The sequence below is a fragment of the Hyperoodon ampullatus genome, assembly GCF_949752795.1.
Source record: "Hyperoodon ampullatus genome assembly, chromosome: 2".
NCBI lineage: Eukaryota > Metazoa > Chordata > Mammalia > Artiodactyla > Ziphiidae > Hyperoodon > Hyperoodon ampullatus.
The window spans coordinates 164,003,973-164,021,993 of NC_136915.1; the positions used below are offsets into that span (position 1 = coordinate 164,003,973).

The 18,021-nt window shown below is 42.3% G+C and overlaps 1 protein-coding gene and 1 pseudogene across 3 annotated transcripts in view; both read left to right on the plus strand.

Annotated features, from left to right (window-relative positions):
* Positions 1-18,021, plus strand: part of ASTN1 (astrotactin 1) — a gene marked incomplete at both ends in the record, with an annotated part of 333,141 nt that overhangs the window by 76,294 nt on the left and 238,826 nt on the right. The gene's annotated exons all lie outside the window — the stretch shown is intronic.
* Positions 3,600-8,847, plus strand: LOC307048741 (casein kinase I-like; annotated as a pseudogene). Its single transcript has 2 exons — positions 3,600-3,740; positions 7,739-8,847. The product of its transcript is annotated as a casein kinase I-like (transcript).

The following is an 18,021-nucleotide window of genomic DNA, read 5'->3' on the forward strand; positions in this document are numbered from 1 at the left end:
CTTTACTATCATTACTCTGAATTCTTTGTCAGGTAGACTGCCTATTTCCTCTTCATTTGTTTGGTGTGGTGGGTTTTTACCTTGCTCCTTCCTCTGCTGTGTGTTTCTCTGTCTTTTCATTTTTCTTAACTTACTGTGTTTGGCGTCTCCTTTTCGCAGGCTGCAGGTTCGTAGCTCCCGTTGTTTATGGTGTCTGCCCCCAGTGGCTAAGGTTGTTTCAGTTGGTTGTGTAGGCTTCCTGGTGGAGGGGACTGGTGCCTGTGTTCTGGTGGATGAGTCTGGATCTTGTCTTTCTGGTGGGCAGGACCACGTCCAGTGGTGTGTTTTGGGGTGTCTGTGATCTTATTATGATTTTAGGCAGCCTCTCTGCTAATGGGTGGGGTTGTGTCCTGTCTTGCTAGTTGTTTGGCATAGGGTGTCCAGCACTGTAGCTTGCTGGTCATAGAGTGGAGCTGGGTCTTAGCGCTGAGATGGTGATCTCTGGCAGCGCTTTCGCTGTTTGATATTATGTGGAGCCGGGAGGTCTTTGGTGTACCAGTGTCCTGCACTTGGCTCTCTCTCCTCAGAGGCACAGGCCTGACACCTGGCTGGAGCACCAAGACCCTGTCAGCCACCCGGCTTAGAATAAAAGGGAGGAAAAAAGAAAGAAAGACAGAAAAAAATAAAATAAAAGAAAGTTATTAAAATAAAAATTTTTAAAAAATTATTAAAAATTAAAAAAATTAAAAAGTAATTAAAAAAAGAAAGATAAAAAGAGCAACCAAAGAACAAATCCAGCAATGATAAAAAGCGGTAAAAACTATACTAAAAAACAAACAAAAAAGCAAATTAAAACGGACAAACAGAACCCTAGGACAACTGGTAAAAGCAAAGCTATACAGACAAAATCACACAACGAAGCATACGCATACACACTCAGAAAAAGAGAAAAAAGAAAAAAATATATATATAGCTATATATATATAAAAAGAGAGCAATGAAATCAATAAACGAATCTACCAATGATTATAAACTCTAAATAGTAAACTAAGATAAACATTAAACAACAACAAAAAATGGGATGCAGAAAGCAACCCCAAGTTTACAGTTGCTCCCGAAGTCCACCAGCTCAATTTTGCGACGATTTGTTGTCTATTCAGGTATTCCACAGATGCAGGGTGCATCAAGTTGATTGTGGAGATTTAATCCGCTGCTCCTGAGGCTGCACGGAGAGATTTCCGTTTCTCTTCTTTGTTCGTACAGCTCCTGGGGTTCAGCTTTGGATTTAGACCCGCCTCTGCGTGTAGGTTGCCTGAGGGCATCTGTTCCGTGCCCAGAGAGGATGGGGTTAAAGGAGAAGCTGATTGGGGGGCTCTGGCTCACTCAGCCCGGGGGGAGGGAGGGGTACGGATGCGGGGTGAGCCTGCGGTGGCAGAGGCTAGCGTGACGTTGCACCAGCCTGAGGCGCGCCATGTGTTCTCCCGGGGAAGTTGTCCCTGGATCACGGGACCCTGGCAGTGGCAGGCTGCACACGCTCCTGGGAGGGGAGGTGTGGATAGTGACCTGTGCTCGCACACAGGCTTCTTGGTGGCTGCAGCAGCAGCCTTAGGGTTTCATGCCCGTCTCTGCGGTCTGCCTGATAGCCGCAACTCGCGCCCACCTCGAGCTCATTTAGGCAGTGCTCTGAATCCCCTCTCCTTGCACACCCCATAACAATGGTCTTTTGCCTCTTAGGCAGGTCCAGAGTTTTTCCTGCACTCCCTCCCGGCTAGCTGTGGTGCACTAGCCCCCTTCAGGCTGTGTTCAAGCTGCCAACCCCAGTCCTTTCCTCTGCGCTCCAACCAAAGCCAGAGCCTCAGCTCCAGCCCCGCCCGCCCCGGCAGGTGAGCAGACAAGCCCCTCGGGCTGGTGAGTGCCGCTCAGCACCGATCCTCTGTGCGGGAATCTCTCCGCTTTGCCCTCGGCACCCCTGTTGCTGCGCTCTGGTCCGGGGCTCTGAAACTTCCCCACACCCCGGTCTCCGCCAGTGAAGGACCTCCCTAGTGTGTGGAAACCTTTCCACCTTCACAGCTCCCTCTCAGAGGTGCAGGTCCCATCCCTATTCTTTTGTCTCTGTTTTTTCTTTTTTCTTTTGCCCTCCCCAGGTATGTGGGGACTTTCTTGCCTTTTGGGAAGTCTGAGGTCTTCTGCCAGCGTTCAGTAGGTGTTCTGTAGGAGTTGTTCCACATGTAGATGTATTTCTGATGTATTTGTGGGGAGGAAGGTGATCTCCACATTTTACTCCTCTGCCATCTTGAAGGTCTCCCTGAGAGGGAGTGTTAACAGTGTCAAAATACCCACTGGATATTTTCCCTTTATGTTTACGGCATAATAAGCGTCTATCTATAAAGGAATATGGGGAAAATGATTTGAGACTGTAAAACATAGTGATCATGATTCTGTAGTGATTCTGGGGAGCTAAGGCAAAGGAAATCCATGCTTGCAATGGTATATCAAGGCTCTCACTTTGTGGCACAGTTCTTTTAGGGAATGAAAAGGAACTAAACCCTCTTATGGAACCATTTAGGCCTTGAATCAGGAAGGTATTTCAGGTGAGTTCTATGAGACTCAAAAGGTAATTATTACCAAGTATCCAGTGTAACATCAAGTATTGGCTAAGTCCCATACAAGCATATTATTTAATCCTCTCTCACTCCTTCGTGGTAGCTAAATATGGTCACATAATCCCCCATCAGTGAGGAAATGATGGGCCTGGAATTCCTAAGTGACTCCCTGATCAAGGGCAAACAGCAAGTTGGAGAGGGAACCATCACTTGTCTCCATAGCCAGTGGGCCTCCATTCTGCCTATTAACTCTGTGAGCCAGGCTAAGTAGTCGAAGAGCAATGCCCATTTGGGAAACAAGAAACTCATTTCAAAATGACACCTGACAAAAGGTAGTGGTGATCAAGAAGGGATAAAGATAAGGCCCAGGGGAGTGCTATTTCACAGTTGGAAAGCTGGGGAAGGCATGGGCATTGCCTCATCTAAATCTTTTCATCGTACAGATGAAGAGGGAAGGGCCTAGACCTCAAGGTCATGTGCAGTTAGCGTCAGCATGGAGACAAGAGCCCCTTCCTGGACTAACATTCATTCCACTCTATCTCTCTCCCCATAAAGTGCAGTTGCTTTTGCTGGGAATGAGAGGCTGTCAGTATAAGCGTCTGTGGCACCCTTTTAGTAGGAAATAGTTAAACTGGGGAAAATCATACCTTTTAATTATTGAAATCCTTTATTGATGCTGAGACATTGTTTGGTGAACATGCATGGAGAATATTCATAGATATTATATATTACTGAAGCTCCCTCTTATTGACTTCTGCATCACAACGTAAACACACAGAGCCCAATAAAACATGACTTTGTCTTAACAGCATTATGAATAAATTATTAAGAACTTTTTTTCTTCTGCAATAATTTTACTAGTTTTTTTTTTAAAATAAAATCAAACCTTCTATAGGACTGTAATTAAAAGTAAAAGAACATGCAACAGTTTTTAGCCATAATCCTCAGGAGATTAATAAAGAACTGTCAAAACTGAGACTAAAGAATATCCTCTGTTTGCTGAGGGCCTCCTTGAGAATGGCTTTCAAGGGGGCCATAACCTCTGTGATTGCTTACGCATCTCACCAACTGTGGCTGAAGTCTGTGCTGGAGAACTTGCCCAGAATGGCTGCTGCACCATGCTTGTTGGATGCCAATGGAAGTTGCCAAGGTGAAGGAGTGAGTCTTCTTCTTTTTTTTTTTTTTTTTTTTTGTGGTACGCGGGCCTCTCACTGTTGCGGCCTCTCCCGTTGTGGAGCACAGGCCCCGGACGCGTAGGCTCAGCGGCCATGGCTCACGGGCCCAGCCGCTCCGCGGCACGTGGGATCCTCCCGGACCGGGGCACAAACCCGTGTCCCCTGCATCGGCAGGCGGACTCTCAACCACTGTGCCACCAGGGAAGCCCAGTGGGTCTTCTTTTTTCTGCATTATTCTCATCTAGCACAAGCCTGGCCCATAGCAGGGCCTCTTCAAATGCTTATTGGATCAGTTACTGTACTACAGGCCATACCCTTTAACTACAAAGCCAGGTACCATGGTTTGGATTTCCTACTGAGTCGGCCTGGGGATCTGCTCAGAGCTAGTATACACAGTGAATAACTGTGATGAGAGATGGAGGACCCAGTTTAATGAGCAAGGGCTCCTGTCTCAGCCAGACCTATATTTTAGTGATGGTGGCACTGTCTTAACGTGAGTTACTTTGTCACTTTGACCCTCATTTCTTGAAAAATGATAATACCTACTTTTCAGCGGCTGGTGAGAGGACTGTGTGATAAACATGTAAAATGACCTAACTCAGAGCCTGGGAGCTTGTTCTTAGTATTCACCTATGCTTGCCACCAGGTGGAAGCCCTGGAGGAGAGTCACCTGATCAGGAGCCAGCTATTAAGTCTGATTTATCTATTGCTTTACTACTTTTGCATACCCATTGAGTACCTGCTGCTCCATCTCTGTAGCTCAGTGTATCCTCTTCTCTGTTCTCATGTTAGATCAGTTTTAATTGAGTCTCTGTGGCTGCTGTCTCTGGTGTGGGTTCAGTCAACTCTCCCAGTGCCCAATCCAGCCAACCCTGCCAGAGAGCATGCAGAGGACAAATGTCCATCCTGTGATTTTGTATGCAAGGGCAGGGCTACTGTAGGTCACTTTTAGCCTGGAAAATTTCACTCCAATTTTTTTTCTGATTTCTTCATTTAGTCCCCAGATATATCTCCGCATCATCCATTTGCTTTTGTGTCTCATTATGAGCTAGGGGGTCACTCTCCAACCTTCTCTGTTGGGAGGTGAGAACATGTGTGATCTGTGCAAGACCGACACCAATCTGCATTGTTCAAGGCTCCCTGTATTGGTGGTCACTTAGCACTTAAACAGTGCTTCTCTCTGCAGATATAAGCTGGTTCTTTTTTTTTTTTTTTGCGGTACGCAGGCCTCTCACTGTTGTGGCCTCTCCCATTGTGGAGCACAGGCTCCGGACGCGCAGGCTCAGCGGCCATGGCTCACGGGCCCAGCCGCTCCGCAGCACGTGGGATCTTCCCGGACCGGGGCACGGACCCGTGTGCCCTGCATCGGCAGGCGGACTCTCAACCACTGCGCCATCAGGGAAGCCCACCCTATCATGTTTTTATAGGAAAATGTTTAGGGTTTCAGACTTTTAAAATGACATATACATAAACTCATATTAACTTACAAATCATAAGCGTATAGGTCAATGCATTTAAACAAAGATAGCAACCCTGTATAACCAGGACCCTGATCACGAAAGAAAACAGAGTTAGCACCCTCCCCCAAATCCTCCTTGTGCCCATTTCAGTCACCACCCCCCCACCAAGGGGAAGCATTAACTGGATTTGTAACACCATAGATTAATAGGATCACTTTTAAATTTTATATAACAGAATCATACAGTGCAAACTTTTCCCATAGGTGGCTTCTTTTAATCTACAATATGTTTTTGTAAAAATTTGTTCGTGTTACTGAGAGTAGCTGTAGTTTACCCCCTATCACTGCAAAGTGGTATTCCATTGTGTGATTATATCACAATGTGTTTATCCATCCTATTTTTGATGGCCATTTGAGTAGCTTCCAGTTTGGGGCTATTTTGAATAGGGCTGCTATGAGCATTCTTGTGCATGTCTTTTGACTCATATATAAATGCATTTTAGTCAGATACATACCAGTGAGTGGAATTTCCAGTGTATAGTGGATGCAAGTGCCTAGCTTTCATAGCTGCTGTCAAATAGTTCTCCAAAGCTGGGTTTTTGGTTTTTAAAAGACAAAGTCATATTAGTGGTAACAAGACCAACCTTGCATCAGTAATCATCTTATACTTAGAAATGGAATCATCTGCTAAGGCTGTAGTTTATGTGCTACTCACAAATGGAATTTCAATACCCAGTTCTATCACATAGTTAGTCGTCCTTACCTAGGAGTAATAATGGTTTTTTCTCATCCTGGGCTCCTGAAGGCAAAACATTTTCCATGCAGGTACCAACCTTTCTCCAGATGTGAAAGCTTCAGCTTGTTCATTTTTATGGAACAATAAAAGTCTACTTTAAAAAATTGGCCAGCAGGGGATTAGGGTATCAGTAGAAAAATTCTATGTGTATGCAGTTGCTAAGTTATCTTTATCCTGCTTGTTCTGTTCTGGAAGTGTATTACTAGGAGCTGTCAGCTGTCTTAAATGTTTTAATGAATGAAACTTAGTTGCCTAAGGCTTTTTTTAAGCAAAGTACATAGATTTTTTTTAAATGCAGAGGAGATGGAAAATAATAGATGTTCTGCCTTAACAAAAGCATCACCAAGTGCCAGCTAACTGACCTCATTTCCCTGTTTCCAGCACAGTGAAAGTTCATTACCATCATCATCTTTATTAACTAATTTTTATTATCGGTCTGTAAAACACTAAGGGGTTTATTGTAGAGTGAAATGGAACATGTGTTGAAATTGGAATTAGGTACCTGGGAACAAGTCTGTCTGCCATTTACTAGTTCTGTATCTTTGGGACAATCACTTAACTTCTTCGACCTCAGCTTCCACAATTTTAAAAAGGAAGGGTTAGATACCAAGACATGTAAGAATCTTTCCAGCTTTAGAAATCCTGTGATTCGAATTTTAATCAATTTGGGTATGTTGATCGAAATGCATACAACCAAATTTTTTCTTGTAATTAAATATATTATCATTATTTTTACTTTCATAGCTGAAGAAGATAGATGCCCATGCTTTTCTGAGTTCAATGACTTTCACATGGACTTTCTTAAATAAGATGAGCATGCTTGTCCTAAGTGAATTAAGGACAACAGTAAGAATCCTCCTACTTCCCAGTTATAGTTTCCTTGAAATTGCTCTTTCTTTATTTAGTAAAGAGGAAAGTGGAGCAGAAGAGGGGGAAATCCACTGGGCAATAATATTGGCAAAACATTGAATTGTCCCAACCTCAAATATCTTCTTAGTTTTTATTTTTAATATTAGTATTTATTTATTTAGAAAAATATACATTAAGCACCAGCTATTTGTCAGGGACTTAAGACCTAGAAATAGGTTAACAGAAACTCACACAGTCAATGAAAGCCTGCACAGTCAATGAAAGTCTCTTGTGTCTAAAAATACAACAGATCTGATATTTTACACGACTTTCCCTTTTAAAATAACAAAATAATGGAATATACTATATGTTGATTGTGGAAAATTTCAGACCTGATTTTTTTTTTTTTGAACAGCCTGTACACATAATAAAATCTAAGCTAGGACTTTAAAGGAAGATTATATGTTCATTTATTCTTTTCTACCTGCATGTTTTGCCCTGGAATATAATTATATTGAAAGGCTGGTAAGAATGATGTTTTTGGAGAAAAAGAGTACATAAAAATCAGCTTTGGAGTTTTTTAACATAATACTTTGTGTTTAGTTTTTAATTATGGAGGCATAAGAGATTATATCCACTGTGTTGCGAATTGATATTGCTTAATGGAAACGTTTTCTTCCCTACTATTATATGTATTATTCATAGAAAAAAGTGGTCTTTTATGAAAGGGCAGCTGGCCCTTTAAGAGAGGAACTTCCTCAGAGTAGCTGCTAACAGTGGTTTTGATTTGCTGCCCAACATTCACTTATAGGCTCATTTAACATTAATAGAAGGTGATCTCGGTTCACTTCATGACCTCTTGGAACCTAAATCACAGACAGGGTCATTTAAGAGATTTGGGGAGAGTAGGCAGCCAGTTAGCAACTTTGGGGAGCTCCGGCTAGAAAAGAATCGCTATACAAATGAATACTTAACTATATCCAGTTGGAGCTCATCAAGTCCCAGGCGCCACAGCTGCACCTGGAGTACAACTTATAAGCGCAGCTCAGAGCCGCAGAGGGCGTGCGCCAGCTCTACTACTTCCGCCCGTGAGGGAAGTACTACAACGCCACGGTGCTGGAGCTGCTCGGGTCTGGCCTGGAGGACCTGTTTCACTCCTGCAACCACACGTTGACGCTCAAAATGGTGCTCGTGATCGCAATCCAGCTGGTCAGGCGCATGAAGTACATGCACACCAAGGGCCTCACCTACCGGGACGTGAAGCCCGAGAACTTCCTGGCTGGGCTGCCGGGCACGCCATCCACATCATCGACTGACTCCGGCCTAGCCAAGGAGTCCATCAACCCCGAGACCAAGAAGCACATCCCGTACTTCCCGTACTGCGAGCACGACGTGCTACATAAGCATCAACACTCACCTGGGTAAGGACCAGAGCCGTTGTGATGACCTGGAGGCGCTGGGCTGCATGCTTCTGTGCTAACTGTGCGACAGCCTGCACGGGCAGAGGCTCAAGGCCCAGACGCTCACGGAGCGCTACCGGAAGATCCGGGACACCAAGCGGGCCACGCCTATCGAGAGCCTCCCCGAGAGGTTCCCGGAGATGGCCACGTACCTGGGCTACGGGCGGCGCCTGGATTTCTTCGAGAAGCTGAACTCTGACTACCTGCACAAGTTCTTAACTACCTCTGACCGCAGCTGCTTTGTGTTTGGTTACCAGTCCGACTGGGCTGGGAAGCCCCGGCCCACGCCTATGGCTCGGTCCACACCAACCTGCCCTCGCAGCCTCAGGCTCAGGACAAAGCCTTGCTACATAGCAAAACCCAGGCACTGAACTTCATCCATGGGGAGCTGAATGCCAGCGACAGCACCGCTGGTCGCTTCAGTGTCCCCATCACAGTCCCCGCAGACGTGGAGGTGGCTGACGACACCAAGTGCTGCTGTTTCCTTCCGAGGAGAAAGAGAAAATTGCTGGAGCCACGCAAGTGACTCTGGAGCGGTGGCCCCTGAATCCTCCCACTGCAGCCCCTCGGGGCCAGCTTGGCCATGGCCACGTGACCGCAGCCGGACGCAGACTGCCGGGCCGGCAGAGCTGCCCTCCACACGTGGGATCACTTTCTTTACATGAGACTTTGGACGAGATTCCTTACACCTGTGCCTAGTCCGCCCTTCCAAGAACATTAGCTATTTAAAACAAGGAGAAAAGAAAACGCCAGCGGCCGCTCTGCCTTGCGTCTCTGCCAGTGTCCGTTGAGTAAGTAGTGCAGCTGCCTGCCCCGTTAGTGCCATGAAGTGCAGCTTCTCTCCCTCCATCCGGGGGCCGTGTTCTCCAGGGGTTGCTGTGGGACGTTGCTGCCAGAGGTGAGCCCGCCCTGGGCCTCCCCAGGCCAATGGGGAAGGCTGGGTGAGGGCGGCCCCCAGCCGAAATGCCGCTCCAAAGCCTGGGTGTGGCTGGCAGGGAGTTCCTGCACACGTACTCCAGCCGCTGCCCCAGGGCCCAGACCTCTGGGCGGCCAGCACTGGGCCCCTTGGGCGGTGCCAGGTGTGCCTGGTTTTCTTGAGTTGGCTCGGCGTTGCCGGCCGAGCAGTGGGAGACAAGCACCTTAAAGCCAGTCCCAGACCCACTGTGGGCCCGGTCCGAGCGGTCATCGTGGTCTCCCGGAGGCCAGAGTGCTGCGCGGTCAGAGCAACTGGGGGCGTTCCCCGCGGCGTGTGCATCTAGGTCTTGCCTTACAAAGTGTACAGAAGTGGCACTTCGTTTCTCTGATGCTTCCTGGAGGCCACAAAATTTAGGGGCTTTTTAAAAAAATTAAAGGAAAATGAAACCAAAATAATATTAATAATAATGATTATCATGCAGGCTTTGCTAAGTGCCAGGCACTGTATTATTTCATCTTTATGACAAATCTTTGATAGAGGTATCATTACTATAGCCAGTTTTAGGTGAGGAAATTGAGGCTTAGATTTATTAAGTGAGTTGTGTAGAGACACACGGCTGATAGATGATGAGATTAGGATTTAAACCATGTTCTAACCCCAAGGACTGTGTTCGTGGGAGCTGCAGTTGTTACGGGTGAACCTATGTGGAGACATTTCCGTATGAAATAAGGTGGAGGTGTTTGGCAGTTGTGAAAAAAAAATAGTTATGGGACTTTCTTTGAAAATATCACGGCATTTTCCCAGTGGTGGTGATGATTGGAGAACTGATACTGATGAGCAAAAATGATAGGAGTTTTGTCAAGACTGGGGACGAATGAGGGAACTGTTAAGATCTCTGCATGAGTTGTTCTAAACTGGGTTTACTTTTAGAAGTTAGCTATATTGGACTTGAGGTGCTTGAGCGGGCTTTGGGTATCTGGGATTCGTGCATCTGAATGACATCCAAGTTTTCTCTCAAAGCTAGTGTTCAAAGAGAGAGTGTGTCATAGACGTGCAAAAATTACTGCTGTGGTCTTGTTAGTGGGTTGATCTGCAAGAAGCAGCAAGAGTAAAAACACTTATTGAGCTTTGTTCTTATTTCACAAGATCATTTTGGCTATCAGGATCCTTGTGATTCCACATGAATTTTAGGATTTTTTTCCTATTTCTGCAAAATATGCCATTGGAATTTTTAATAGGCATTGGATTGAATCTGTAGATTACTTTAGATAGTATGGACATTTTAACAATATTAAGTCTTTCAATCCATGCACAGGGATGTGTTTCCATTTAGACTTCAAAACATAATATGAAGCTGTGCTAATCGAAACAGTATGATATTGGCACAATGGCAGATATATAGACCAATGGAACAGAATAGAGAGTCTAGAACTAGATCCAAGCACACCCTGTCAAATTATCTTTAACAAGATTGCCAAGACAACACAATAGGGAAAGAATAATTTCTTTAATAAATGGTGTTGGGAAACCTGGATATCCATGTACAGAAGAATGAAGTTGGACCCTTAATGTTAAAAATCAACTCAGAATGGATTAAATACTTAAGCATAAGACCTGAAAATGGACAAGTGGGACTACATCAAACTGAAGAGCTTCTTTAAAAAAAAAAATGTTTATTTATTTTTGGCTACATCAGGTCTTAGTTGCGGCATGCGGGATCTTTCGTTGTGGTGCATGGGCTCTTTGTTACAGTACGCAAGCTTCTCTCTAGTTGTGGTGCATGGGCTTCTCTCTAGTTGAGGTGTGTGGGCTCAGTAGTTGCGGCACACAGACTTATTTGCCCTGCAGCATGTGGTATCTTTGTTCCCCGACCAGGGATCAAACCCATGTCCCCTGCCTTGGAAGGCAGATTCTTAACCACTGGACCACCAGAGAAGTCCCTCAAACTGAAAAGCTTCTGTACAGCAAAGAAAACAATCAACAGAGTGAAAAGGCAACCTATGGAATGGGAAAAAATATTTGCAAACCATATTATGATAAGAGGTTAATAGCCAATATATTAAGGAACTCCAATGATAAAACCAAATAACTTCATTTAAAAATGTGCTAAGAACTTGAATAGACATTTCTCCAAGACACACAAATGGTCAACAAGTTTATGAAAGATGCTCAACATAATTAATCATCAGAGAAGTGCAGATCATGAGCTATCACTTCACACCTGTTAAGATAGCTATCATAAAAAAAACACAAAAAATAGGAAATAGTGAGCATTGGTAACGCTGTGGAGAAATTCAAACTTTTGTACACTGTGGGAATGTAAAATGGTACAGCCACTGTGGAAAACATTATGAAGTTTCCTCAAAAATTTAAAAGTAGAACTACTATATAAAATAATCCAGCAATCCCACTTCTGAGTATTTATCTAAAATAATTGAAAACAGGGTCTTGAAGAGATATTTGCATTTCCATGTTCATTGCAGCATTATTAACAATAACAAAGATATGGGACAATCTAAATGTCCATTGATGAATAAATGAAAATAATCCATCACTGAAGGACAAATAATAGTACATAGTTCCACTTACATGAGGTATCCAAAGTAGTAAAACTCAGAGAAACAGAAAGTAGAATGGTGGATGCCAGGGACCAGAGGGAGGGAGAAATGGGAAGATGCTTTTCCATGGGTACAGAGTTTCAGTAATACAAGATGAAAAAATTTTAGAGCTCTGTTGTGCAACAGTGTGTATATAGTTAACAGTACTGTACTGTACACTTAAAAATTTGTTAAGAAGGTAGATTTCATGTGAATTGTGCCCCCCCAAGCAAACATTGAGAATGAAAATACATATTGAGAATGTGAGAAGGATAAAAAGAGAAGGCAGTGGGCTTGAGATTATGGGCATTTGAATTGGCAAAGTCCAGGGCAAGGATCTAGAGGAGGAAGGGCAGTTGGATTTTACTCAGAAGACAGTCATGTGCTCAGGCAGCCTGTCTTCATTTAAAACCACCTGTGTGCATTTATAGTGCATTATATTCATTTGAGAGGCAGGATATACAGTGGCTAAGAACATGCAGTTTGGTGTCAGACTGACCTGGGTTTGAGTCTTGGCTCCTCTGATTACGAATTGATAATTTTCTTTTTTTTTTTTTTTTTTTTTTTTTTTTTTTTTTTTTTTTTATTTCTTTTTTTTTTTTTTTTCTTTCTTTTTTTTTTTTATTTATTTATTTTTTTATTTTTATTTTTTGCTTTATCACAAATTTAATCAGTTATATGTATACATATGTTCCCATATCCCCTCCCTTTTGCGTCTCCCTCCCACCCTCCCTATCCCACCCCTCCAGGCGGTCACAAAGCACCGAGCTGATCTCCCTGTGCTATGCGGCTGCTTCCCACTAGCTATCTACCTTACGTTTGGTAGTGTATATATGTCCATGCCGCTCTTTCACTTTGTCACAGCTTACCCTTCCCCCTCCCCATATCCTCAAGTCCATTCTCTAGTAGGTCTGTGTCTTTATTCCTGTCTTACCCCTATGTTCTTCATGACCTTTTTTTTTCTTAAATTCCATATATATGTGTCAGCATACAGTATTTGTCTTTCTCTTTCTGACTTACTTCACTCTGTATGACAGACTCTAGGTCCATCCACCTCATTACAAATAGTTCAATTTCATTTCTTTTTATGGCTGAGTAATATTCCATTGTATGTATGTGCCACATCTTCTTTACCCATTCATCCAATGATGGACACTTAGGTTGTTTCCATCTCCGGGCTATTGTAAATAGGGCTGCTATGAACATTTTGGTACATGTCTCTTTTTGAATTATGGTTTTCTCAGGGTATATGCCCAGTAGTGGGATTGCAGGGTCATATGGTAGTTCTATTTGTAGTTTTTTAAGGAACCTCCATACCGTTCTCCATAGTGGCTGTACCAATTCACATTCCCACCAGCAGTGCAAGAGTGTTCCCTTTTTTCCACACCCTCTCCAGCATTTATTGTTTCTAGATTTTTTGATGATGGCCATTCTGACTGGTGTGAGATGATATCTCATTGTAGTTTTGATTTGCATTTCTCTAATTAGTAAAGATGTTGAGCATCCTTTCATGTGTTTGTTGGCAGTCTGTATATCTTCTGTGGAGAAATGTCTATTTAGGTCTTCTGCCCATTTTTGGATTGGGTTGTTTGTTTTTTTGTTATTGAGCTGCATGAGCTGCTTATAAATTTTGGAGATTAATCCTTTGTCAGTTGCTTCATTTGCAAATATTTTCTCCCATTCTGAGGGTTGTCTTTTGGTCTTGTTTATGGTTTCCTTTGCTGTGCAAAAGCTTTTAAGTTTCATTAGGTCCCATGTGTTTATTTTTGTCTTTATTTCCATTTCTCTAGGAGGTGGGTCAAAAAGGATCTTGCTGTGATTTATGTCATAGAGTGTTCTGCCTATGTTGTCCTCTAAGAGTTTGATAGTGTCTGGCCTTACATTTAGGTCTTTAATCCATTTTGAGCTTATTTTTGTGTATGGTGTTAGGGAGTGATCGAATCTCATACTTTTACATGTCCCTGTCCAGTTTTCCCAACACCACTTATTGAAGAGACTGTCCTTTCTCCACTGTACATTCCTGCCTCCTTTATCAAAGATAAGGTGACCATATGTCCGTGGGTTTATCTCTGGGCTTTCTATCCTGTTCCATTGATCTATCTTTCTGTTTCTGTGCCAGTACCATACTGTCTTGATTACTGCAGCTTTGTAGTATAGTCTGAAGTCAGGGAGCCTGATTCCTCCAGCTCCATTTTTCGTTCTCAAGATTGCTTTGGCTATTCGGGGTCTTTTGTGTTTCCATACAAATTGTGAAATTTTTTGTTCTAGTTCTGTGAAAAATGCCAGTGGTATTTTGATAGGGATTGCATTGAATCTGTAGATTGCTTTGGGTAGTAGAGTCATTTTCACAATGTTGATTCTTCCAATCCAAGAACATGGTACATCTCTCCATCTATTTGTATCATCTTTAATTTCTTTCATCAGTGTCTTATAATTTTCTGCATACAGGTCTTTTGTCTCCTTAGGTAGGTTTATTCCTAGATATTTTATTCTTTTTGTTGCAATGGTAAATGGGAGTGTTTCCTTGATTTCACTTTCAGATTTTTCATCATTAGTATATAGGAATGCCAGAGATTTCTGTGCATTAATTTTGTATCCTGCAACTTTACCAAATTCATTGATTAGCTCTAGTAGTTTTCTGGTAGCATCTTTAGGATTCTCTATGTATAGTATCATGTCATCTGCAAACAGTGACAGCTTTACTTCTTCTTTTCCAATTTGGATTCCTTTTATTTGCTTTTCTTCTCTGATTGCTGTGGCTAAAACTTCCAAAACTATGTTGAATAAGAGTGGTGAGAGTGGGCAACCTTGTCTTGTTCCTGATCTTAGTGGAAATGGTTTCAGTTTTTCACCATTGAGGACGATGCTGGCTGTGGGTTTGTCATATATGGCCTTTATTATGTTGAGGAAATTTCCCTCTATGCCTACTTTCTGCAGGGTTTTTATCATGAATGGGTGTTGAATTTTGTCGAAAGCTTTCTCTGCATCTATTGAGATGATCATATGGTTTTTCTCCTTCAATTTGTTAATATGGTGTATCACGTTGATTGATTTGCGTATATTGAAGAATCCTTGCATTCCTGGGATAAACCCCACTTGATCATGGTGTATGATCCTTTTAATGTGCTGTTGGATTCTGTTTGCTAGTATTTTGTTGAGGATTTTTGCATCTATGTTCATCAGTGATATTGGCCTGTAGTTTTCTTTCTTTGTGACATCCTTGTCTGGTTTTGGTATCAAGGTGATGGTGGCCTCGTAGAATGAGTTTGGGAGTGTTCCTCCCTCTGCTATATTTTGGAAGAGTTTGAGAAGGATAGGCGTTAGCTCTTCTCTAAATGCTTGATAGAATTCGCCTGTGAAGGCATCTGGTCCTGGGCTTTTGTTTGTTGGAAGATTTTTTATCACAGTTTCAATTTCAGTGCTTGTGATTGGTCTGTTCATATGTTCTATTTCTTCCTGATTCAGTCTTGGCAGGTTGTGCATTTCTAAGAATTTGTCCATTTCTTCCAGGTTGTCCATTTTATTGGCATAGAGTTGCTTATAGTAATCTCTCACGATCTTTTGTATTTCTGCAGTGTCAGTTGTTACTTCTCCTTTTTCATTTCTAATTCTATTGATTTGAGTCTTCTCCCTTTTTTTCTTGATGAGTCTGGCTAATGGTTTATCAATTTTGTTTATCTTCTCAAAGAACCAGCTTTTAGTTTTATTGATCTTTGATATTGTTTCCTTCATTTCTTTTTCATTTATTTCTGATCTGATTTTTATGATTTCTTTCCTTCTGCTAACTTTGGGATGTTTTTGTTCTTCTTTCTCTAATTGCTTTAGGTGCAAGGTTAGGTTGTTTAGTCGAGATATTTCCTGTTTCTTAAGGTGGGATTGTATTGCTATAAACTTCCCTCTTAGAACTGCTTTTGCTGCATCCCATAGGTTTTGGGTCGTCGTGTCTCCATTGTCATTTGTTTCTAGGTATTTTTTTATTTCCTCTTTGATTTCTTCAGTGATCACTTCGTTATTAAGTAATGTATTGTTTAGCCTCCATGTGTTTGTATTTTTTATAGCTCTTTTCCTGTAATTGATATCTAGTCTCATAGCATTGTGGTCGGAAAAGATACTTGATACAATTTCAATTTTCTTAAATTTACCAAGGCTTGATTTGTGACCCAAGATATGATCTATCCTGGAGAATGTTCCATGAGCACTTGAGAAAAATGTGTATTCTGTTGTTTTTGGATGGAATGTCCTATAAATATCAATTAAGTCCATCTTGTTTAATGTATCATTTAAAGCTTGTGTTTCCTTATTTATTTTCATTTTGGATGATCTGTCCATTGGTGAAAGTGGGGTGTTAAAGTCCCCTACTATGATTGTGTTACCGTCGATTTCTCCTTTTATGGCTGTTAGTGTTTGCCTTATGTATTGAGGTGCTCCTATGTTGGGTGCATAAATATTTACAATTGTTATATCTTCTTCTTGGATCGATCCCTTGATCATTATGTAGTGTCCTTCTTTGTCTCTTCTAGTAGTCTTTATTTTAAAGTCTATTTTGTCTGATATGAGAATTGCTACTCCAGCTTTCTTTTGGTTTCCATTTGCATGGAATATCTTTTTCCATCCCCTTACTTTCAGTCTGTATGTGTCTCTAGGTCTGAAGTGGGTCTCTTGTAGACAGCATATATATGGGTCTTGTTTTTGTATCCATTCAGCCAATCTGTGTCTTTTGGTGGGAGCGTTTAGTCCATTTACATTTAAGGTAATTATCGATATGTATGTTCCTATTCCCATTTTCTTAATTGTTTTGGGTTCGTTATTGTAGGTCTTTTCCTTCTGTTGTGTTTCTTGCCTAGAGAAGTTCCTTTAGCATTTGTTGTAAAGCTGGTTTGGTGGTGCTGAACTCTCTCAGCTTTTGCTTGTCTGTAAACGTTTTAATTTCTCCATCAAATCTGAATGAGATCCTTGCTGGGTAGAGTAATCTTGGTTGCAGGTTTCTCTCCTTCATCACTTTAATTATGTCCTGCCACTCCCTTCTGGCTTGTAGAGTTTCTGCTGAGAGATCAGCTGTTATCCTGATGGGGATTCCCTTGTGTGTTATTTGTTGTTTTTGCCTTGCTGCTTTTAATATGATTTCTTTGTGTTTAATTTTTGACAGTTTGATTAATATGTGTCTTGGCGTATTTCTCCTTGGATTTATTCTGTATGGGACTCTCTGTGCTTCTTGGACTTGATTAACTATTTCCTTTCCCATATTAGGGAAGTTTTCAACTATAATCTCTTCAAATATTTTCTCAGTCCCTTTCTTTTTCTCTTCTTCTTCTGGAACCCCTATAATTCGAATGTTGGTGCGTTTAATGTTGTCCCAGAGGTCTCTGATATTGTCCTCTGTTCTTTTCATTCTTTTCTCTTTATTTTGCTCTGCATTAGTTATTTCCACTATTTTATCTTCCACCTCACTTATCCGTTCTTCTGCCTCAGTTATTCTGCTATTGATCCCATCTAGAGTATTTTTCATTTCATTTATTGTGTTTTTAATCGATGCTTGATTCATCTTTAGTTCTACTAGGTCCTTGTTAACTGTTTCTTGCATTTTGTCTATTCTATTTCCAAGATTTTGGATCATCTTTACTATCATTATTCTGAATTCTTTTTCAGATAGACTGCCTATTACCTCTTCATTTGTTAGGTCTGGTGGGTTTTTATCTTGCTCCTTCTCCTGCTGTGTGTTTTTCTGTCTTCTCATTTTGCTTATGTTACTGTGTTTGGGGTCTCCTTTTTGCCGGCTGCAGGTTCGTAGTTCCTGTTGTTTTTGGTGTCTGTCCCCAGTGGCTAAGGTTGGTTTAGTGGGTTGTGTAGGTTTCCTGGTCGAGGGGACTAGTGCCTGTGTTCTGGTGGATGAGGCTGGATCTTGTCTTTCTGGTGGGCAGGTCCACGTCTGGTGGTGTGTTTTGGGGTGTCTGCAGACTTTTTATGATTTTAGGCCACCTCTCTGCTAATGGGTGGCGTTGTGTTCCTGTCTTGCTAGTTGTTTGGCATAGGGTGTCCAGCACTGTAGCTTGCTGGTCGTTGAGTGAAGCTGGGTGCTGGTGTTGAGATGGAGATCTCTGGAAGATTTTCGCCGTTTGATATTATGTGGAGCTGGGAGGTCTCTTGTGGACCAGTGTCCTGAAGTTGGCTCTCCCACCTCAGAGGCACA